This window comes from Elephas maximus, chromosome 20 (genome assembly GCF_024166365.1).
Source record: "Elephas maximus indicus isolate mEleMax1 chromosome 20, mEleMax1 primary haplotype, whole genome shotgun sequence".
Classification (NCBI taxonomy): Eukaryota; Metazoa; Chordata; class Mammalia; order Proboscidea; family Elephantidae; genus Elephas; species Elephas maximus.
In genome coordinates this window covers 66046072-66070550 of record NC_064838.1, presented here as the reverse complement: position 1 = coordinate 66070550, position 24479 = coordinate 66046072, and the positions used below count along the sequence as shown (strand labels likewise).

Sequence of the window (24479 nt, the reverse complement as noted above, 5' to 3'; positions counted from 1 at the left end):
CCTGTTAACCAAATCCATAACCCATAGAAGTATTTTTAAAATGGAACTTTATTTCAGTTAGAAAAAAAAATTTTTTTAATTGATGTAAAAGCTAGGATAATGATAAGGAGCATTTTGGAACAAGGGACGCTGCCAATAATTCATTGTTACTTTTTCACTGACTTTATCTTTTTGCCATGTCTGTTAAGCTTCTTCATCAGATAAACCGTGTTAAACAGAAAAATATTCAAGTTGTCAAGGATTTCGTTTTACTCGGATCCACAATCAACACCCATGGAAGCAACAGTCAAGAAATCAAACAAAACCAAAAGCTAAGAAGTTTCCTGAATACAACCAAACACTTCCAGGGACACAGTAACAGGGGCGGGGGTCTGGGGGCCATGGTTTCAGGGGACATCTAGGTCAATTGGCATAACAAAGTTTATTCAGAAAATGTTCTGCATCTGACTTTGGTGAGAGGCGTCTGGGGTCTTTAAAAGCTAGCAAGTGGCCCTCTGAGATGCGTCAATTGGTCCCAACCCACCTGGACCAAAGCAGAATGAAGAACACCAAAGACACAAGAAAAACATGAGCCCGAGGCACAGAAAGGGCCACATAAACCAGGGACTCCATCAGTCTGAGACTGGAAGAACTAGATGGTGCCCGGCTGCCACCAATGACTGCCCTGACAGGGAACACAATAGAGAGTCCCTGAAGGAGTAGGAGAAAAGTGGGTGCAGAACTCAATTCTAGTGAAAAGTCCAGATTTAATGGTCTGACTGAGACTGAAGGGACCCCAGAGGACATGGCCCCTGGACTCTCTGTTAGCCCAAAACTAAAACCATTCCCAAAGCCAACCCTTGAGACAAAGATTAGACTGGACTGTGAGACATAAAATGATACTGGTGAGGTGTGTGCCTCTTGGCTCAAGTAGACACATGAGACTAAGTGGGCAGCTTCTGTTCGGAGGTGAGATGAGAAGGCAGAGGGGGACAGGAGCTGGTTGAATGGGCACAGGAAATACAGGGTGAAGAGGAGGAGTGTGCTGACACATTACAGGGAGAGCAGCTGGGGTCACATAACAATTTATAAGTTTTTGTGTTTGAGACTGACGTGAATTGTAAACTACCACTTAAAGCACAATTAAAAAAAAAAAAGAAATCAAAGAACGTATTGCACTGGGCGAATCTTCAGAAGACCTCTTTACAGTGTTAAAAAGGAAAGCTGTCACTTAGAAGACTAAGATGCATCTGACCCAAGCCATGGTACTTTCAGTCGCCTCATATGCATGCAAAAGCTGGACAGTAAATAGGGAAGGCCAAAGAAGAATTGATGCCTTTGAATTATGGTGTTGGTGAAGAATATTCATTATACTGTGTGTAGACTGCCAGAAGAATGAAAAAGTCCATCTTGGGAGGAGTACAGCCAAAATGTTCCTTAGAAGTGAGTATGGCGAGACTTCGTCTCATATACTTTGGACCTGTTATTGGGAAGGACCAATCTCTGGAGAAGGACATGATGATTGGTAAAGTAGAGGGTCAGTGAGAAAGAATACCCTGCATGAGATGGATTGACACAGTAGCTGCAACAGTAGTCTCAAGAACAGCGGTGATCGTGAGGATGGCACAGGGCTGGGCGGTGTTTGGTTCTGTTGCCTCTGGGGGAAGGTCCTTGTCTCTTTTCAGCTCCTTTTCCTAGGTTCCTTGGTGATCATGTGGGTTGTGTTTTCCTTTCTGTGCTTGCTTAATCTGCTCTTTTCTATCTCAAAAGAGATACATTCTACACTAATACGGCCTCATTAACATAGAGAGAGCCCATTCCCAAATGGGATTATAATCACGGGTGTAGGGGTTAGGATTTACAACACACTTTTGGAGGATGCAGTTCAGTCTGTAACACACACTGTCTCAGTGTTCTTTAGCCCAATAGCCCATAGAGGGGCAACAGGAAGTCAGGCTGAGAGCAAGATCAGGCCTCTGACATTGGTTTCTAGCAAATTTACATGGTTCTTATGGGGATGGAGTTTTTCTCCTTCTTTGTCCCATCTTCTATTGACTTGGATTAATGAGTCACAGTAAAAGGAAAACTTTTAGCTCTGGAACTTTCAGCAAGAAGACATGTTCAGCCCATGGTGTTAGTACAGTACAAAATAAGATAGCACTTAAAGACAGCCTCTGCTTCAGCATTGTATTAACAATGCCTCTCACTTGACTCAGGGATTGGGGACTTACTGAGATATACCATCTGGCAAAATATGGAAGGCCAGTCTTGTGCCAACTGAAAAAGCTGCATCAGTTCCAACTCTTGTGTACTTTGCACTTTATTGGATGCCTTGCAAAACGTTTATCACTTTTTAATTGGGAAGGACTAAGGGATTTTAGTACCCTTAAGAAAATGTCAGCAGCCCAAAGATAGAAAAATTAAAAATTACCCAGCGGGTCGTAAGGGGCAGTAGGTATTTAATTCTGAGCTTGAGCAGGAAACAAAGCCAGTTTCACACCAGGGTCCTTATTGTGGGATGAGGGAGCAGTGTGTCCTTGGTCTGTGGGTGGAGCTAGGGATCAGGTACTTCCGTTGTTCTGACAGCTCCTCAGCTTGTTTCCCCTGCAGCGTGGCCAGGCCTTGAGAGCACACACCAAGAGATCAACTCTGTTCTGCTTCTTGGCCTATCATGTAAACTGTGGCCTGTCATGTTCATAAAAATGAAAATTTGTCGGATGGAATTTGCCTGACTGGCAGAATAGTTTGAATGTCAGTTGTTGTTAGGCCTGTATATAAATATTATGTTTCTATTGCTAATTAATTGCAGTGCCTCAGTACCAGTGATCCAGAATCCAATTTAGTCTGCAGTAGGTCTGTGGATAAGGGCCAGAGATAATGAATGCAGAGGGAAAAAAATGTATTCAGAGTTTCCATTTTATCTGTCAATGTCCTCTTAGAAAAATAGCAAATTTCGGTGTGCCACTGTAGTTCAAGGGGTGCAAACAGGGTAGAATTAAGACTCACTGTCTTTGGAAACCTCTAAAAAGTTACTGTGGAACCCATTCAGCCACTAATTCTGAGTCTATCCCAGTGTCAGAATTCCTGTCAGATGCTGCCCTGACCCTTTCCTGGATTTTCCCCCATTGCTTCCATCCTGGAGCCTGTTGTTACTTTCAAAGCTCGTTTCAGACTTTTAGAGTTGAGGCATCTAGTCCCATAAATGTCCTCATCGTTCTTTGCGGTGTTCATTTTCCTGTCTTCCATTTGCTGTCATCCCTTCCTTTCCTTTTCTTTTCCTCCTTTGTTTTGGTTCACAGTCTCCGCAGCCTGTCTGTCAAGTCTGTCACTGTTAAGATCATTTTCTTTCCAAGTTGAGCTGGTGGCTAGGTATCTACTCAGAATAATGCTGCTAGAACTGTCTGCACTAGAAAGGGGGGGGGGGGAGAACTCTGGCCACTGGTGCCCAGACCTCAAAGCTGACTGTTGTTGCAAAGCTGTGAGCCAGTAGGCATTTGTGACCGCCATTCCTGGCCAATATTTTGTTGAACACTTGCTGTGAGCATGGCGTCTTCCCCGGAACCTCCCTGGTGGATGTGCCAGGCAGAGGAGACTAATTAAGACTTTGGAAGGCAGGACTAATGTGGTCCAGTGGTCAGGGACCCTCATTTAATTCCTGGCATCCTGGTCCATGCCAACCTCATTCTGCCCCTGCAATTATGCCAGCCGAGAAACGGGGAAGGGAAGATGAACTTTGGTCTGCTCTGAGTTTCCCTGTCCAGCAGTGTCTGTCAGATTAAAAATGAGAGGGAAGGAAGCCAGAGAATCTTCCAGATGGAGAGTTCAGAGGAGGGCACAACCAGACCCCCTCTCTGCGGTGACATGGCAGGGCCTTCGGAGCATTGGGCCTGGAGCCAGAAGGAGTGCAGAACACAGCCAGGCACCCTTGGCTCGGGGTGGGAGCAGATTCAGACCAGGCGCGCAGGCCTGTGTGGAGGCAGAGCCTTTACCCAGAGGGCTGAGTCAGCCTGGCTGGCGGTTGGGCTGCTCATCCCCGTCTCCTCCTCGTATGGTTGCTTTGCCAGACACATGGGGGTTAGTTGGCAGCTGCACAAACCAAGTGGGGAGTTGGTGTGGTCCGACCTCTGTGTTTCCTTCCCTTGGGATGAGGCAGCCGTGCAATAAAGGTGACCTTAGATGGGCTAGCGGCAGCAGGAGCAGCGGCATCCCTGTGTCCTTGGACTGACTTGCATGTGGACAGCAGTTCCAGGCAGCAGGAGTTTAGCAATGACACAGTGCACTGACAGCCACTCTCCACGCCTCTTGGTAGCGCAGCTTTGTAACTGATTTCAGCGTTCATTGAAAAGCATTCAGAGTGGAGGCTCCAGGAATAGGATTTTGCTCAAACGAGAGCTGTTTTTTAGGCTAAGGCTGCTTAATGTCTACGTAATAATGGAAAGGTAATGAATGAGGTTAAACACTGAACATTTGGTTTGACTCTTTGAAAATGGATTATTTTAGTATTGCTTCAACACAACCTCAGTTTCTCTAAGAGGAATCTCTTTTCCTCAAACTCAGGTTATTAGAGTTGGGGTGGGGTGCTGTTGGGAGCCCAGCTGTTTAACTTGAAATGTCACCCCATTCTGAGAAAACATGCTGAGGCCATGCTAGGGAATCCCTGTGTAAATGTCACATTGTCATTGTCTCCCCCTAGCATTCAACTGTCCATGGGGCTCTCCAACCCTATCTGGGTGGAGAAGTAAAGCCACCGACTCCCCGAAGCCAGGGCACCAACCCAGCCAGGGTCGAGCTCCCCGAGATTTTATGGAATTTGATTTGTCTGTAGCTCTGTGAATGTGCAGATGCTAATTATTGGCTGATTGGTATTCTGCTCCTCACATGTCACCTAACGATTGTCTCAGAGCTCACGCTACTTGGTAAATTTACTTTTCTAATGTCTGGCAAATAGGCCAGCATTGAACAGGTGTGGCAAGGGGGTAGTGTGTTTGTGTGTGTGTGTGTGTGTGTGCATGGGCGTGTGTGTGTGTGTGTTAGGCCATAGAAGCATAGACCAGTAAAAATAAATCTTTTTATCTTTTGAAAGCCTAGAGTACAAATCAGGAAGAACAAAAAAACAAAAAGTTGAAACCACACCAAAGGTAACTCCAGCTTAAGTATTCTCAATCCATTTTCAATTTAATATTAATGAAAATTTATATTATTCCTCTATACAGAAAATTTTATTGAGTCTATGTCTATGCTATGTGCTGACACTGTCTCAAGTTCTGTAGATTTCATATGCAACAAGATAGACATGATCCATGTTTTCATGGAACTTCTGGCTTAGTGAAAAAAGTTTTGCCTACATTTTGACAACAGTGATCAACTGTTAAGGTGAATAACAATACTAAGAATTATTCTGATCACCCCTGAACCCTAAATATATCAGAGTTGCGCAGATTCTGAAACTGCAGTACAAGAAATACATATAAATTGAAATAAAACGTCTCGAATATATCTTAGGAGTGTTAGGTTTTGGGGGTCTTTGCCACTGTTTCTTTTGAGGGTTTAGATCAGTATGCAAATTCTCAAAGAATTCCATGTGTTTAAAGCCTTCATTTATCATCAGGTATTTTATCTGGGACTGTGTTTTCCAGCTGCCTGGTTTTCACCAGTATGTAGAAAAAGGTTTTAGAAAAAGGTTTAAGAGTCTTCTCTTAGTTGAAAATTGGCTATCATTTGAAAGTGTGTTGCAATAATTTGTCTGCAGTAACAGCTCACTGAAGGTAGCATAAAAGCGAAAAGGAGAGCTGAATTTATTCAGTATCTTCATTCTCGTACTTGAGTGAACAGACCTTTTTCATAGGTACGTAGATAATTGTTAAAGTCTTAAAGGTCGATAGCCAATCCCTTGACATGGCAGTCAGGTCAGGTGAGGGCCGCTTAATGCAACAATGGAGGAAAATCCCTCAGCTCTGTCAAGTGTTGCCCTAAGGCAGGTGCAGGTGTATGGTTCCTAGAGCCAGGCTTCAGTTGGGAGAAGATGAATCACAATCGAAGCAGTCTTCTATGCTTGGGAAAGCTGTTGAACTCAGACCAGTATTTTTAAAGGGGCTGAGGGTTAAATCGAAGGGCCTGGGGGCGATAAAAATTTTCTAGGAGACTGTCCTCTAAATTACTTTCAAGGGTTTTTTTTTTTTTAATTTTTTGCAGCAGGTTTGCCCAATGCAATACATTGTTTGATTCGTGACTGACGCTTCCATGGACGTTGATTGTTGATCCAAGTTGAATGAAATTGTTGACGACTTCAATTTTTACTCCATTTATCATGATGTTGTGTATTGGTCCAATGGTGAGGATTTTAATTTTCTTCCAGGGTTTTGAACTGCTTCAGAATGACTCAGTAATTGCCAACATAAAGGAGCGTGATGTGTACACTGCACAGCAATCAAATCTGCTGCCCTTTGGATTTTGACCCAAGTAGGAGACAAACAGTGGTACTCCATTCAAAGATGGCAGCCGACCTTGCTGCCACGAATGTGTGTGGCTCTACACAGTCCTGCCAAAACTCCAATCTCTCGAATGGATCCTGAAAGTTTCAGGAGCCTGATGCTGGAGATTAGATTATTGGCAGGGCTTTGGAGTCCGACACATATTCAGAGGGGCGCAGTCAGCCACCATTTTAGAGTGGGACACCACTGTTTGCTTCATGTTGTTGTTAGGTGCCATTGAGTTGGTTCCAACTCTTAGCAACCCTGTGCACAATAGAATGAAATACTGCCTGGACTTGTGCCATCCTCACAACTGCTTGAGCCCGTTTTTGAAGCCACTGTGTCAGTCCATCTTGTTGAGGGTCTTCCTCTTTTGCACCAACCATCTACTTTACCAAGCATGATGTCCTTCTCCAGGGACTGATCCCTCCTAATAACATGTCCAAAGTACAGGAGAAGAAGTCTCCCCATCCTCATTTCTAAGGAACATTCTGGCTGTATTTCTTCTAAGACAGGTTTGTTCGTTCTTCTGGCAGTCCATGGAATATTCAATATTCTTTGCCAACATCATAATTCAAAGACATCAGTTCTTCTTTGGTCTTCCTTATTCATTGCCCAGCTTTTGCATGCATATGAGACAATTCAAAACACCTTGGCTTGAGTCAAGCAGACCTTAGTCCTTAAAGTGATACCTTTGCTTTTTTAACACTTAAAAGAGGTCTTTTGTAGCAGATTTGCCCAATGCAATGCGTTGTTTGATTTCTTGACCACTGCTTCCATGGGTATTGATTGTGGATTCAAGTAAAATGAAATCTTTGACAACTTAAATCTTTTCTCTGTTTATCACGATGTTGCTTATTGGTTCAGTTGTGAGGATTTTTGTTTTCTTTATGTTAAGGTATAATCCATACTGAAGGCTGCGGTCTTTGATCTTCATCAGTAAGTGCTTCAAGTCCTCTTCTCTTTCAGCAAGCAAGGTTATGTCATCTGCATATCACAGGTTATTAGTAAGTCTTCCTGATGCCATGTTCTTTGTATAGTCCAGCTTCTCGGATTACTTAGCATACAGATTGAATAAGTATGGTGAAAGGATACAGCCCTGATGCACACATTTCCTGACTGTAAACCATGCATTGTCCCCTGTTCTGTTTGAACAGCTGCCACTTGATCTATGTATGGGTTCTTCATGAGCACAATTAAGTGTTTTAGAATTCCCATTCTTCGAAATGTTATCTATAATTTGTTATGATCCACACAGTTGAATTCCTCTGCACAGTCAATAAAATACAGGTGAACATCTTTCTGGTATTCTCTGCTTTCAACCAAGATCCATCTTGGGTCAAAATCTTAAGGGCAGCAGTTTTGATTGCTGCGCAAAACATACATTGTCCTCATTTATGTAGGCAATTACTGAACCGTTCCAGACTCGTTCAAAACCCTGTTTTCTTCATGGTCAGACATAATCCATACTGAAGGCTGTAGTCTTTGACCTTCATCAGTAAATGCTTCAACTCTTAAACATACCAATGGTCATGCAGATGGCACAGGACTGGGGAGCATTTTGTTCTGCTACATGTAAGGTCACTGTGAGTCAGTGCTGACTTGATGGCAACAACAACAACAAATTCTCTGAAATCCCACCAAGATAAAGCAGCATGTTGTTAGCATGTGTTGCTCTTCTTCCATGTTTTTGTCTTTTAAGAGCAGCTGAAGCCTGAGCTTATTTGGATTCATTTCAGTCTAATTTATGTCCTGCAGCCAGTCATACGAAGGATATCCAAATCTGCTCTAAAGCAAAATGTGGATGAGTTCGGTTTAAAGAAACTGGGAAGTGGTGTTAACATATTGCAGCCATAGATGAAAATGTTTTCATGTCTTGTAGAAGTCTAGGTCTTTAGATTTGGGGTCAAAGGAAACATGAGAAAGAGAGGGCTAGTTTGAGAGGCTATTCCTGACTTTTGTCCAGAAATTTGTATTTTGGATGGTGGAACAAGAGCCATCTGGTCCTGGCCTGCTCTGACATTGAATAATTTGTCACACACATGAGCACAAATTTTCAGGCACTAAAGATGTGTAGAAAGATTGTAGAATTTTGTTGTACTCATTTATTTAACAAGTGTTTATTGAATGGCTGTTGGATTCTGGGATAGAATCTGGGGCTGGAGATGCATGGGCAGGGTGAGGTGGATTTGAACAGCAAAAGTCATAGGTTTTAAAGAGCTTAGACAGTACTTAAGGTGATTAAAAAAAACACACATGAGGAGGTAATAATTTAAGGCAATAGTAAGAATGCCTATCACAAGGCATTATATGATCGAGGTGAGGAGACGAAAGCTCTATGTAAGACCAGTCTCACCACTTGTCCCTTCCAGCTTTTTTTGGAGCCTTCGGAACTGGTTACCCTTTCTCACTCTTCTACATTCAGCCTTTTGTCTCAGATGGATCTTCCCAACATCTTGACACATGTTCAGTTTTTTTTTCTGTTTAAAAACTACACAAACCCTCTTTCAGTCTTTTGTTATCCTCCAGTTGCTACTCTCTTTCCTCCACTTCACAGCCAAGCTTATCTAAGAGTTGTCATTACTCGTCCTCTCCATTTTAATTTTTTACACTTATTTCTTAACCAACTCCAAATTGAATTCTCTCCCCATCAGTCCACAAAATAACTCTTGAGTTCTTCAGTGACCTTCCTGTTGAATGGATATTTTTAGTTACTTATCTTACTTTCCTTTTCTGTGACAATTAAGGTTTTTGTCCTGCTTTTTGGAAACTCTTTTCTGTCTTGTGTAGGATTCATCCTCCTTAACACAGCTGTAAATGTGGAACTTTCTCAAGGATCAGTCCTAGATTCTCTTTTCTTCCTACTCTGTACTCTGTCCTGGAAATCACATCCACATTCACAACTGCGGTTACTACCGACTTACAGACAACTCATCACTCCCAGACCTCCCCTCTGAACCCAGCCACCTATCTGGACATCTTCTTTTAGATGTCACTCAGGCCCCTCAAATTCAGTATGTCCACAAGCAAACTGGTGATCTCCTTTAACTCCAGATATGGTCCCTGATGCGTAGGATTCAACGTCTTTGTCTAGCTCCAACTCAAAAAGGAAAACTGTCATAAAGATTTTAATTTTCAAATATGTTTAAAAAAATTTCATTTCATAATTGATTTCCAACTTTATTGCATTGTGATCAGAGAATGAAGGAAGATTAATATCTATTTTTTTATATTTGTTGAGTTTACCTTTGTGGCCTAATAGACTGTTAATTTGTGTGGGCATTCTATGTGTGCTTGTAAAGAATGCTGCCGCAGATTGCATTTTTAAAGGTAGTTGCACCAACATATATCCAGTCCCATATGCTTTTTTCCCCTGAGAGGTGGGGTCTTTGTTTTCTCCCCAGAATCTGGATGAGGGTTTGTGACCAATGGTGTACAGTGTAAGTGGTACTATATAATGTCTGAGGCTAGGTCATAAAAGAATACAGCTTCTGCTTAGCTCTCTTCTGGGACTCTTGCTGTTGGAACCCAGCCAACCTGTTGTGAAGAAACTCAACATGGAGAGGTCACATAAAGGTCTTTCAGCTCAGAGAACCAGCTAAGGTCGCAGTTGACACTCAACAACTTTTGGCAGATATGTGAGGGAATGACTCTTTAGATGATTCTAGCCCTAACTTTCAAGTTTTCCAGCTGAGGTTTCCAAAGTAGTGGCGTACAGAAAATGCCATTCTGCAATACCCTGTCTGAATTCCTGATCCACATGAGAGATGAATAAATTATTATGTTTCAAGCCACTGGAAACTCTGGTGGCATAGTAGTTAAGAGCTACAGCTGCTGACCAAAAGGTCGGTAGTTCAAATCTGCCAGGCACTCCTTGGAAACCCTGTGGGGCCATTCTGCTCTGTCCTTTAGGGTCACTATGAGTTGGAATAGACTCAATGGCAGTGGGTTTTTTGTTTTTTTTTTTAAGAGCCACTAAGTTTTAGGTAATATTTTATGTAGCAATAGATAACTAATTGTTGTCGATAGGTAGCGACGCTATGTCCAACAGAACACTGCCTGGTCCTGCACCATCCTCACAATTGTTATGCATGAGTCCAATGTCGAAGCCACTGTGTCCATCTGTCTCTTCAAGGGTCTTCCTCTTTTTCACTGACCCTCCACTTTTCCAAGTATGATGTCCTTCTACAAGGACTGATCCCTCCTAATAACATGTCCAAACTATGTGAGATGATGTCTTGCCATCCTCGCTTCTAAGAAACATTCTGACTATACTTCTTCCGAGGTAGATTTGTTCTTCTGGCAGTCCGTGAAATATTCAGTATTCTTTGTCAACATATTTCAAAGGCACCAATTCTTCTTTGGTTTTCTTTATTCATTCTCTAGCTTTTCCATGCATATGAGGCGATTGAAAACACCATGGCTTGGGTCAGGAGCACTTTAGTCCTTAAAGTGGTATCTTTGCTTCATAACACTTGAAAGAGGTCTTTTGCAGCAGATTTGCTTCCATGGGTATTGGTTATGGATCCAAATAAAATGAAATCTTTGATAACTTAAATCTTTTCTCTCTTTATCATGATGTTGCTTATTGGTCCAGTTGTGAGGATTTTTGTTTTCCTTATGTTTATGTATAACCCATACTGAAGACTGTAGTCATTGATCTTCATCAATAAGTACTTCAAGTTCTCTTCAGTTTCAGCAAGCAAGGCTGTGTCATCTGCATATCACAAGTTGTTAATGAGTCTTCGTCTAATCCTGATGCCCCCTGTTCTTCTTTGTATAGTCCAGCTTCTCAGATTGTATGCTTGACATACAGATTGAATAAGTCTGGTAAAAGGATGCAACCCTGATGCACACCTTTCCTGATTTTAAACCACTCAGTATCCCCTTGTTCTGTTTGAACCAGTCTCTTGGTCTATGTTCAGGTTCCTCATGAGCCCAGTTATGTGTTCTGGGATTCCCATTCTTCATAATGTTATCCATAATTTGTTATGATCCACACAGTCACATGCCTTTGCATAGTCAATGAAACACAGGTAAACATCCTTCTGGTATTCTCTGCATTTAGCCAAGATCCACCTGACATCAGCAATGATGTCCCTCTTTCCACAGCCTCATTTGAATCCAGCTTGAATTTCCGGCAGTTCCCTGTTGATATATTGCTGCAACTGCTTTTGAATGATTTTCAGCAAAATTTTACTTGTATGTGATATTAGTGATATTGTTAGATAATTTCTGCATTCTGTTGAATCACCTTTCTTTGGAATGGGCACAAATATGAATTTTTCCACTCAGTTGGCCAAGTAGCTGTCTTCCAACTTTCTTGACAAGTGAGCACTTCCAGCAATGCATCAGCTTGTTGAAACATCTCAACTGGTATTCTTTTAATACCGAGAGTCCTGTTTTTTGCCAATACCTTCAGTACAGCTTGGTCTTCCCTCAGTACCATCAGTTCCTGATCATATGCTGCCTCCTGAAATGGTTGAACTTTGACCAATTATTTTTGGTACAATGACTCTGTGTATTCCTTGCATCTTCTTTTGATGCTTCCTGTGTCATTTAATATTTTCCCATAGAATTCTTCAATATTGCAACTTGAGTCTTGAATTTTCTCTTCAATTCTTTCTGCTTGAGAAATGCCAAGCATGTTCTTCCCTTTTGGTTTTTTAATCCCAGGTCTTTGCACATTTCATTATAATGCTTTACTCTGTCTTCTCAAGCCACCCTTTGAAATCTTCTGTTCAGCTCTTTTATTTCATCACTTCTTCCTTTCGCTTTAGCTACTCGACGTTCAGGAGCAAGTTTCAGAGTCTCTTCTGACATCCATTTTGGTTTTTCTTGCTGTCTTTTTAGTGACCTCTTGCTTTCTTCATGTCTGATATCCTTGATGTCATTCTACAACTTGTCTGGTTTTCAGTTATTAGTGTTCAATGCATCAAATCTATTCTTGAGAATGGTCTCTAAATTCAGATAGAATATACTCAAGTTCGTACTTTGACTCTTTTGGGCTTGTTCTAATTTTCTTCAGATCCAGCTTGAATTTGCATATGAGCAATTGATGGTCTGTTCCACAGTTGGTCCTTGGCCTTGTTATGACCGATGATATTGAGCTTTTTCATTGTCTCTTCCCACAGATGTAGTCAGTTTGATTTCCGTATAAACCATCTGGCGATGTCCACGTGTCTAGTCACTGTTTATGTTGTTGAAAAAAGGTATTTGCAGTGAAGAAGTCCTTGGTCTTGCAAAATTCTGTCACGCTATCTTCAGTGTCATTTCTGTCACCAAGGGCACATTTTCTAACTACCAGTCCTTCTTCTTTGTTTCCAACTTCCTCATTTCAAGTACCAGTAATTATCAATGCATCTTGATTGCATGTTTGATCAATTTCAGACTGCATAAGTTGGTAGAAATCTTCAATTTCCTCATCATTGGCGTTAGTGGCTGGTGTGTACTTTTGAATAATAGTCGTATTAACTAGTCTTCCTTGTAGGCATTTGAATATTAGCCTATCACTGGCAGTGTTGTACTTCAGGATAGATCTTGAAATGTTCTTTTTGACGATGAATGCAACACCATTCCTCTTCACTTTGTCATTCCCGGCTAAGTAGACCATATGATTGTCTGATTCAGAATGGTCAACACCAGTCCATTTCAGGTCACTAATGCCTAGGATATTGATGTTTATGCATTCCATTTCATTTTTGATGATTTCCAATTTTCCTAGATTCATACTTTGGACATTCTAGGTTCTGATTATTAATGGATGTTTGCAGTTGTTTCTTCTCATTTTGAGTTTTGCCACAACAGCAAATGAAGGCCCTGAAAACTTGACTCCATCCACGTCATTAACATAGACTCTACTTTGAGGAGGCAGCTCTACCCCAGTCTTATTTTAAATACCTTCCTACCTGAGGTGCTCATCTTCTGGCACTGTGTTGGATAGTGTTCCGCTGATATTCATAAGGTTTTCACTGGCTAATTTTTTCAGAAGTAGACTTCTAGGTCCTCCTTCTTAGTCTGTCTTAGTCTGGAAGCTCAGCTGAAACCTGTCTACCATGGCTGACCTGCCAGTATCTGAGATACCAGTGGCGCGGTTTCTAGCATCACAGCAACACAGAAGCCACCACAGTACGACGAGGTGACAGACATGGGAGATAACTAATACAAATACCTATTGTCCTGTTGGAGCCCCAGTAGTGCAGTGGTTAAGAGATACGGTGAGCTATGGCTGCTTACTCAAAGCTGGGTAGTTCAAATCCACCAGTTGTTCCTGGTGGATTTCCTTATGGAAACCCTGGTGGCATCGTGGTTAAGAGCTACAGCTGCTAACCGGAAGGTTGGCAGTCCAGATTTACCAGGTGCTCCTTGGAAACCCTATGGGGCAGTTCTGCTCTGCCCTGTAGGGTCACTATGAGTTGGTATCGACTCGATGGCAACAGGTTTTTTATAGGGTTCTTATGTGTTGGAATCGACTCAACAGCAACGAGTTTGGTTTTGGTTTTATTGTTCTATCATTCTTAGTCTATTTTACCTAATAGTAACTTATTTTCACGAGCTTTCTTTTGGTTACTGTTTGTTTGGTGTGTGGTTTTCCATGCCTTTACTTTCAAATTGGTGTATTTTAGATGTGCTTTTTACATATAAACATCACAGAACAAGGTTTAAAAAAAAATGCATTCAATAAAATTTTTTTTGATAGATGCATTTAATCCATTTACTATGACTACTGATGTATTTGAATCTATTTCAAATATTTTTTGGTGTTTTCTAGTCACTGTGCTTGCCTTTATTTTATTTATTTTTTTCTTTTTTCCATTTCATTCTTCCATAGAATTAATTGAATTTCTTTATTTCTTTTTGTTACCTCCACTGGTTTTGAAATTATACATTTTGTTTCTATTCATTTGGTTTTTACTCTCAAGTGTTTCAAAGTTGTGAAATAGAATATATATACAAAATAATTTTTGAGGGTGTATATGTATAGTTTAAAGAAAATAATAAAATTAACATCCAAGATACATCTTCCTCGTTCAGGAAATAAAGTATTAACCATTCTCCAGTATCTCCTTCATATGCTTCTCCTCAATTGTGTCTCCTTCCCCACATTCAAGGTAAATACTAGCCTGAATTCCCTAAAAAACATTCCCCTGCTTTTTTGTGTAGTTTTCCTACCTATGTACTATATTCCAAAAGAAGGCAGTAGTTATTTTGGTCTTTTGCACTTCATGTAAATGGAATAGTTTTATATATAGTCTTCTGTGACTTGCTTTTTTTGTTCTATGTCGTAATTTTGAGAGGCACCCATGTTGATGCATGTAACTGGTTTAGTGAATATTTCAATGCTGTATAATATAATTATATAAAAAAATTTTCTTTTTTTATATAATATTTCATTGTAAGAATCTATAAAAATATATTTATTCATTTTACTGTTGATAGATGTTTGAGTTGTTTCTAGTTTTTTTCACTCTTCAGGCAATGCTGCTATAAACATTCTTGTACACGTCTTTGTGAACATACGTTTAAGGGTCTCTTTGGTTATATACCTAAGGAAGAAATGCTGGTTGCCCTTAACAAGTTACTCAGTATGTCTGTCTTCCTTCTAAACCATTAAGTCTCCCTCCCTTATTCTGTATGATCTTTGTCAACCACTTTAGTTTCACCCTATTTGCAAACCCTAAACATTGTTTATTACTGTTTTTTTTTTTACAATCCCACCAACCACTACCCAATCAGGCCTTAGTAATTATTCCTAACTGCTCATTACTTATTAAATTACAAGATTCATCATCGCGCTTCCTAATTCTTTGTTCATCACTGCATATTGTTCCCCACTTCTGCCTTATGGAATTAATTAGTTCCTTCTTATTCAAGTATACCCTTCAGTATTTCTTTCAGTGAGAGTAAACTGTGTCAATAGTAAACATTCCCTTTTTTTTCTGTAAAAATGTCATTATTTCTTCTGTCACTCTTGAATGATAGGTTTAGCATGGGTATAGAATTTTAGTTGAACTTTTTTCCCTTAGTACTTTGAACATGTTATTCCATTACTGTTTTGCTTTTATTTCTGCTGCTGACGAGTTCTTTTGCAGGAAGTCTCTTTTTTCTCTCTGGTTGATTTTAAGACTTTTTTTCAGACTCTGGTGTTCTGTACCTTCACTCTGATGTGTCTAAGCGTGGATTTGCTTTTATTAATCTTGTTGAGGTCCTGGCGTGGTTTTTCAAGAGGACTTAAGTCTTTCATTCTGGTAAACATACATCCATCATCTCTTCATATAGGACTTCTCCCTTTCTTTTGAGCTTGGCTATGTTTTTCTTTTCTTTTTTAATCACTGTGTTTGAAGTGGAACAGTGATTGAAGTAATCTCCATATTGCCAGAACCATACATATCTTAGATTTTACAGTATGCAATATAATGTATAATATTCTATCTACTGTTCCCCAAATTGTGCTTATCCTGACCTCTTGCAATCCACAAAGCACAGGGAGAAGGAGAAATTTTTGATGCTCTCTCACCAAGGGGCCTTATCTTCTGTGTCAATATTCTAAGATTTCTATCACATGGTATAAGCCTGGCCTTGTTCTTTGACAGTTACTCAATAGTGGCAATGGATTCTTTGGTGAGTTGGAAGATATGGAGTGAAAAAGCCCAATGAGGGCTAAAACAAGCACTTAGGACATAGGAGGAAAGAGAGAGATGGGGAGAGAGAGAGAGAACCATGGGAAAATCACGGACACTTCCAACCACTCTATCTTGAGGAAAGGTTAGGAATTAGCCATGAATGAGGAAAGAGATATATTCTGATTTTTTTTTTTTTTACTGTAGAGTCACCATATGATTATGATTAGATTAACTAGCCCTTTTAAACCTTAAAATATTGCTATTCCTTAAGAATTCTAATTTTCCAGATCTCATGTCATGTTGACTTTTATGTGATCAGTGCATAGTATGTTTGGTCATCTTGAGCTGAATTTAAAAAGTCAAGGTTTGATTGGAAATGTCAAGTTGCTTCTTCCTCTCTTTTGTGAGTTTCTGCTGAGGGAAGGCAGCACTCCGCCTAGAGAGAGAGGGCATGTATCTGTAAGCATTCACATGTACACTTATGGGGTAAGTGGTAGGGTTTGGATCCGGAGGACCAGACAACTCATGTAAGTGGCGTAGGCTACCCTAGATAAAACTGTCTCAGGGAATAGTATGTGCAAGACAGATGACAGTAAAAGAAATAAGAAAATGAAATGCTCTGTCAGATGGAATGTGTCACGCTAAAGTTTAATTTGGTTTTCGTCTTTACACTTTATAAGTTGTTCCCATTCTGTTGAGGAGTTCATGCCCCGAAGGATTTGCCTATAGATTTGGCTGGGTTTGCTTGACTCAGTCCTGGGTAGATGTGGGCACCCCGTTCAGTGGATGACTGTCTCTTCGATTGGCCTTTTGTGGGTGCAAGTTTTACCAGCAGTGACATAGTGGCTAGCGGTACGTATCATGACATGTGGAAATTCCGCTTACAGACACGGAGAGAAAATGTTCAGTGCTTTACTCAAGACAACTCAGTGCTTTTCGTTTTTATCTCCTTGTAGCTTTGAAGCTGAGCAAAGGGAAATCCAGTGAGAGCAGCCTGTAAAGGTAAGTGTATTTATTACGTGGCCTTGACAAACATTGCCTTTACAACATTGATTTTTCTTTTATTCAGAGATTTAAACACTTGGATTAAAGATATAGCTGACAGGACAACTTCCTTAACCACCTGCTTGTCCTCTTTCATAGGCAAAAGTGCTGAGCAATAGTTAGCAGAGAGCAGGAGGAAATAAAATGATGTGCTGAGGGTCGCCAAATGCAGTTGTGTGCTTGCTGACTTCTGCTTTCTTCTCAGCAGTTAAGACGTTCCAATGGAGCTAAGTTTACCAAGATTAATGCCAGGTGGAAAAAAAAATGCATTTGTACCGCTTCTGGTGAATAGTTAAACCAGCTGGCCAGATAAAGCATTTAAAATAAGATGCAGAGTGGCATTTCAGTTGGGTTGGGTGAAATGTATGGTGAAAGTCAGTCGTGCTGTTGCGCGGAAGAGCTACTTTGTAGAAAGGGAGAAAGCCAGCCAGTTTGGTGTAGCTAATTTCATCTGACCCAGTTACTGTGGACCCTAACTGAGTTACGGGAAATGAACTTCCAAGCTGGAAGCAATGAGAAAAGAACCTGCTTAGCCTCCTGTGAAACACTGCAAAGGGGTTGGCTTTTACATGGAAAAATGTAATTGTTTCCTTTTAGCTAGGTATATTTATAAGCAAGGCTGGTTGTACAGCATTGTTCTTTGATTCATCGTTTAATTTCTGTTCTGCATGAGGTATTTTAATTTAAAGATTCATTCTGGGGAATTACAGGGCTGCAGTTACATCAAGAGCCTTTGGTGGCCAGGGTGAAATATGCCATAATTTTGTATTTGTTTTCATAATCAGTTATGTTTTTGACGATTTTAGGGTTTTCTGGTTCGTTTTTATTACAGCACTCATGACCATGGCCACTTCAGTTAAAGTTGAAAAGCCATTTTGGTTTACTTTATACTTTAAGGTATTCCTAACTTTATGACAAGTTGACTTCTGGTGCTGAATTTTCAATGTTTATTTTGAGAGTGAAGAAGAATTTTACAGGGAAATCAGAGAAAGCCCCTTTTGAACAATGAAAACTTGGGCTATGGAAACACCTGTTTTGAATATTTGTTTTGGGGTTGTTGTGCGGATTTCATGAGTTATCGTGTGTTGAGGGCCTAAAATGGTTCCTGGCCCCCTGGTGAGTGAGTGCTGGAGAGGTCTGTGCTACTGCGCTTGTTGGTTTTATTGTCAATGTCATGACCATCGTCAACATTAGCATCCTTTTGAGTTTATCAGTTAGATATCTTGAGAAGTATATTCTTCTTAGAAGCTTCGGGATAATGTTTTGAAGATGAACATGTTGTTACCAAAGAAGTGTAAATTCTGCTTTGTTCTTAGGAATCAAATGCAAAGGGAGCTCTCAGGTAATCTGGTAGGTGAGACCTCTGGGAGTGAAAAGTTGTCAAGTTGAAGTTTTGGCGGCGTCAGGGAAAGTACTCTCTTTGGCTGTGTGGTTAACTACTAACTAGTGTAGTCTTAAATTAGTGATCTACTGCTAGTTGGATTCTTAAGGAGTTTTCAAAGGAAGCCCTTAGGCAACTATAACTTTAGAGGGATGCTTCCAGGGGCCCTACCCTTCCCCAGCCAAGGGATGGTTGAATGACTGCAAGCTCAGTCAAGTGGTTGCTCCTTCTTTGGAATTTGAATGTTGAGCTAAGAGGTTCTACTTTCTCCCAGGTGGGTGTCCTGACCTGAGAATACTGCTATGAGACCACCGTAGCAGTTATTATTTCCCAACTTCCAGGTCAGTCTTGACTACCGATGGTTTCCAAGCCTTATTTTCCAACCTGCCATGGATTTTGTGAGCTTCCATTATCTTTCTAATTCATTTCCTTCTTAAATTAGCCAATTGGTTTTTGTTGCCTACCTGATAGAGTGACTTATGTGTTAGGGAGCTAGATTTGGAATGAATGACGTGTATTTGGAGGTTTATAATTAAAATACCATTCATTACTTACTTTCATCATCTATGAGTAGCTGAACGTTTTGCAGTAGATTATAGAACCTGCAGAGTTCTCAAATTGTTACTCAAAAACGGGCTATTTGCCAGACCCCAGAGTACTCCTTTTTTTGGTAAAAAGAGGTCGTTTTTAGCTGCTCCTGTAAGCCCTCAAAGAATGTATGTGTGTGGAGGTGGGGTCGGAAGAGAGAAGGGGAGCAGAGAGGTCACCCCTCCCCATTTCTGGGCCCTGGGCTCTTTGCGGCATGGGGATCCTGAAGGAACTATGCTTCCCTTCTACTTACCACGGCATCCCCAAACAAACCAGGTATACACTTTAAATATTTTTCTCCTTTTTCCTGACATTTTTTTTCTTTTCTGAACACTTTTCTTGCGCTACTGAACACCTTCTTTTCGATGATGTGTAAAATGTGATCGAAAGCTCAATTACTTCAGTCTCTGGCATTGCTTGTGCTTTCCCAAGAATGGAATGGGCAGGTTTTCTGTCTTTCCCCTCGTGGCTCGTTTGTTGACTACTTCTGTGTTCAGTGCAGGGCCTAGAACAAAGCTGGTTTATGATTTTTTTCCACAGGGCTATCAGTTTTGCACTCCTATGAATACATAGCGTGACAGCACCGTATGGCGAAAAGAGCCTTCATGGAAGCGTTAGGTGGCATGCTTTCTAGTCTGGGCTCTGTGGGTCGCTGGCTCTAGGACTCTGGACAGGATACCTAGCTTCTCTTAAGGTCTCAGCACACCTGTGAGGCCAGGATAATGCTTGCCCTGTCTACTGCTGTAGGGCTGTTTTTAGGATCGGGTAAAGATAACGTATATGAAAACGCTTTGTAAAGTGTTACGTAACATCAGGGTTTTATTATTGTTGAGTCATATTTATTTATTAAACAGATTAAAAAATCGGGGGCTTGCTTTATGAGGCTGAGTAGGAAACGGAGGTAAATTTTAAAAAAGAAAACCTGCCTACAACTTATGCTGGATGTTCTCCGTCTGTGCCTCTGCTCCTTTCTCCTGGAAACCACTCTGTGCCCCAGGAGGCTACCTCTACTGTGAGCATTCCCCAGGCTCCCTTGCTCTCTGGCTTCTGGTTGGGTTAGCCAGGGGGAGGCACTGGGCAAAGATCTAGCTTGAGATGGGTTGGCAGTGGCTGTATGGCTGTAGTCCTCTAAGGAAGGCCGCAGTTCCTGTTGGGGGTCTTACTTCTGCATCTACAGCTGTAGCTGCAAGTAATAGCTCTTTCCACCATCTGGTAACTGTTCCGCCCCTATACCCCTTTAAGTCTGGGCGTCCCATTTTGGGTAGTCCCAGGACACTGGGCCATCCAGAATTGGTTTCCTTTAACTCTGCCAGCTAGGAGCCCTGGTGGCACGATGGTTAAGAGCTTGGCTGCTAACAGGATCAACGGATGGCACACAGCAGCAACCCTGCCCATGCCCTTCATGGAGTTCACCTCAGTTACCCCAGGTGAAGGTGCCATCTGCTTCCTGTCGGGGCCTTGGTTCTACAAAGGAACTTCTTCCTTTTTCTGTTTTTTCTGCTGTCATGCTCTCAATTCAGTCTAACAGGTGTCTTTGAGGACTTATATATGATGTGCCAGGGACCTAGTAGGAATTCATGGTACACTTCCAAAAACTGGACATTTCGGTGATAGTTGGAGGGATTATACCAGTTTTTTAAAAAAGCAAGCTTTTGGCCAATTGAAAAACTTTGTATTAACCCAAGCGTATAAAGAAATACAGTGTTGTACCTGTTCTGCACATGATATGAATTATCTTTCAAAATTCATTTTTGTCAAAGCAACGTATCTACGTTGTTTATATAAAACAGCACAAAAAAGCAAATATTGATAACCTGCAACACCTGCCCCATCCTTCTGCCTCCAGCCAGACCCCCTTTGTGGAATCAGCAACTATAAATTCTGATGTTTCTGATGTTTTCTTCTCCATTTCTAAATAACATGCTAATGCTGTGCTTTTCTGATGTATCAGTTTTAGCAATAGCTCTCTGACTCTCCCCAGTCTTACCACTTCCATTCCCCATGGCCTCCTAACATAGTTGTAATCACAATTTTTGTTTAAATCAATAAAGAAAATTTATGTTATCTTGATTATGTGATTTTTTCCCCGTTGCTGAGCCACGTAGCGCACTGTGGCTGGTTATGCTTTCTTTGACATATAACTTTTTGTCTTTCTTGGAATTAATATAATATTTGCTTTTAAGAATTTTGTTTACTTTTCTAGGCATGTACATTATGAGGTAGGCAGTGATAGCATCCCACTCTTATAGATGGGTTGCATTATTATTTCCATTTTATCAGTGTGGGTATTGAGGCTTAAGGCTAAGTATTTTGCCCAGGATCACACAGCTAGTAAATATTAGATGCCAACCAGTCTGTCAGCAAAGTTTGCATTCTTAATTATGACATCATTTTCAAACGCGGTCACTTCAGTTGCTACATTAAAACAGAACAAAACAAAAGAAAAAACCTTGGTTCTATCCTGAGTTGCCAATTCAGTAGGTCTGAGATGGAGACCTGAAATCTGTAATTTAAAAAATCCCACAGGGGATTCCATTGATCAGGCAAGGTTTTGGAACTACTGTTATATAGCCCATTGTTACCATGATTACTGTCATCATCATCATCATCCTCACTATCACCATCACCACCTCCATCAGCAGGAGCAAACCGCAGTCTCCTGCCCTGCTCTCAGCAGCTGAGTGGAAATCCTGGTGCCAGTTAAAGCAGCTGCTCTTTGACCTCATAGGTGAGGTTGCACTGGTGGGTGACTCAGGTAGTGATCTATCTGGCCATTTGTATGTTTGGCAAGTGCTTGGGGAGGAATGATGCCCCAGATAGGTGGACAAGGTCATTTTTTTCAGCTCAGCTGGTTGTTGCTTTATCTGGTATAAAAGCAACAAGATCATTGTCCCTGTACTTAACCCTGACCTTTAAGGGACTCATCTTTTTTTCCCCTGAAAGCTCCCTAAAATGATATCTAGGGGAGTACAAAGACCAAGTAAAAGAGGAACTTTGATGTCTTTGTTCTGTTCGATTTTCATTCCCCCAACGCTTGTGGCATTTCTTGTTTATCAGGCAGGAGAGAAGCAGTAAAATTTGGCCTGGGGTTTTCTCATCCCTAGGTGTGAAATTATTTCAGAGCTATAATAATAATACTTTGCATTTCTATAGTCCTTTTATTTGAAGATCTAAAAGTGTTCAGCTGGTGTTAATGGAGCTTCCCAGCACCCTCTGAAATAGGTAGGTAGTTTTCCTCCAAGAGCATTTTCACGTCAGATCCCATATGTGACTTGAGAATACTTTTGTATTATTTGGGAATCTCAGCCAGTTAAAGTGCCATACATATACAGCACTTCTTTATAGTCATTCTCCATCAATTCCAAGCAGGCTGTGGGAAATAGAGTTTCTCATGAATGGGTGTAGCGTTCTATAGCGAGAATTAAAGTAAAAGCAGTCTGTTTTTGTTTTTTATTTGGGTATTTTGAAAATACTGAATACTGCTCATCAACTGTGGAACTGTCTATTTTGCAGTTAGTTGTCCCTTATAAGGCAGCACACTCACTGGAACATACTGAATAACAGTGGGGACTCGGCCTGGGTAGTTGTGGTTACTCTCATGACGTATCAAGCAAACTAAATTTTGAGTTTCCGTTTTGATGGGAAGTGTATAGAATGTTGCATGTGTGAATTTTAATCCTGCATGCACGCTTGGGTTCCTTTTTTTCCTGAACACGTGTTGGAAACGTCCATCGCTGTGGTGTTTGGGGTTCATACTCAGTTAGGGTCTATGATGCAAAGTGCTGCAGGTCTGCAGAGCCCAGATCATTCGGAAAAAGACCTCTGATCTGCAGTCCAGCCTGTCACTCTGGGAGGCTCCTTGTTTCCATGCAGTGCTGGGTGGCCCTGCTGTGTCTCTACAGAGGAGGTTGGGATCTTTAGCTGTGGCTCCTAGACTCCGGTACTTATTTTCGTAGTATTCCCTCTCCATCCCCATCAACAGCCCGGTTACCTTCCTAGAGTCCTGCCAGGGAGCAAGGTGCAGCCTCGGCTACTGAGGGAAAACCTCCAGCCTCCCTCCAGTATCAAGAAAGTCCAGCAATTCTTACAGCATTCCAGATCAAAGGAAACAAAGCTGTTCTAAACAAAAACAGAACAAACCAGCTTGTCTTCCCCCGTTCCTTTCTGCTGACATACAGCACATTCCCTTCACTGAATTTAGGCTTTTGAAAACAACAACAAAAAAAAAACTTGATGGAGCCTGGCATTAGGAGGTGCTTAGAATTGCCTTCAGGGATCTTCTACTTTGGGGCATGCCCCTGAGATAAACGGAACACAAATTCTGTCAAGGCTCTTGATACGAAGAAGAGAAACAAGGAGAACAAAAAAGTATCTCAATAAATTATGCTTCCCAAATTCAACACTGAGATGGGTAATGCGTCACCACCCATGGGTGCTTTGTCACCACCCATGAGTGCTTTGTTACCACTCATGAGTGCTTTGTCACCACCTATGAGTGCTTTGTCACCACCCATGAGTGCTTTCTGACCCTTATGATGGAGGGAGTGTCAGATGATCACGTGGTTAATCCTTTTCCTGCATCTCAGTTGTCATCTTTTCTGGAGGAAAAATTCTCTGAAGACCCATCATCTGCAGATTTTCGGGAGTGTGGGTGGAATTATGCATCTTTGCACCATTTTCTCCAGAGTCTTTGCTCAAAGGGAGCCACAGGAATTTGCTGCTAATTATGAAAAGATGGATCTATCAGTGAAGATGCTTTTGGCTCCAAATAACCAAAAAAGCCAACTCAAAATGGCTTAAACAATAAGGGGATTAAAAGAAAAAATGCTTCCCACCCTCTCCATGTCTACCTACTGAGCTCCATGGAAGTCATGATTGATGGGAAGGCATTATAGAATCCTGGTGCTGAGTATCTGGAATCCATGCTCAATCCCCTTTTCCCTGGTGCCAAGCAGCCAGGGACACACCAGGGTGCCTTTGATGGTTGTCACTGTGCAGCAGGGAGAGGATTTTGAGCATTAAGCTGTTGACAGATTGCTAAGTACTGTCAATTATTTTGTGAATTGCTCTACCAACTTACGTTTTGAAATCCGTAAGATAAAACCCACCAGAATAAGGCAAATGAATTGGCTCATGGAGCGAGACCTCCTGAGGGGGGCAGCTCCAGGGTTTGTTAATTCAGTGGTTCAACAATGTCATCAAAGTCTCTGTTTCTTGCTTTAATTACTTTGCAATCTTCAGTGTGCTGACTTAGTTCCCAGGCTTGCTTGCCTGTATAGTTCTAGAATGGCTACTTCAATTTTGGGAGTCCTTGCATTGGCAAAAGCTGTGCTTTTGTGTCCCTTTTGAAAAGTAAGTCTTGGCCTGGGTATCCATGTTGTTGTTAGGTGCCGT

The 24479-nt window shown here is 41.3% G+C and overlaps 1 protein-coding gene across 4 annotated transcripts in view; it reads left to right on the top strand.

Annotated features, from left to right (window-relative positions):
* Nucleotides 1-24479, top strand: part of FHIT (fragile histidine triad diadenosine triphosphatase) — a 1766300-nt gene that overhangs the window by 32827 nt on the left and 1708994 nt on the right. For all 4 annotated transcript variants that reach the window (XM_049863424.1, XM_049863427.1, XM_049863426.1 and 1 more), the window contains exon 2: nucleotides 17029-17074. The gene's annotated coding sequence lies outside the window, so the exon portion shown is untranslated. The remainder of the gene's footprint in view (nucleotides 1-17028; nucleotides 17075-24479) is intronic.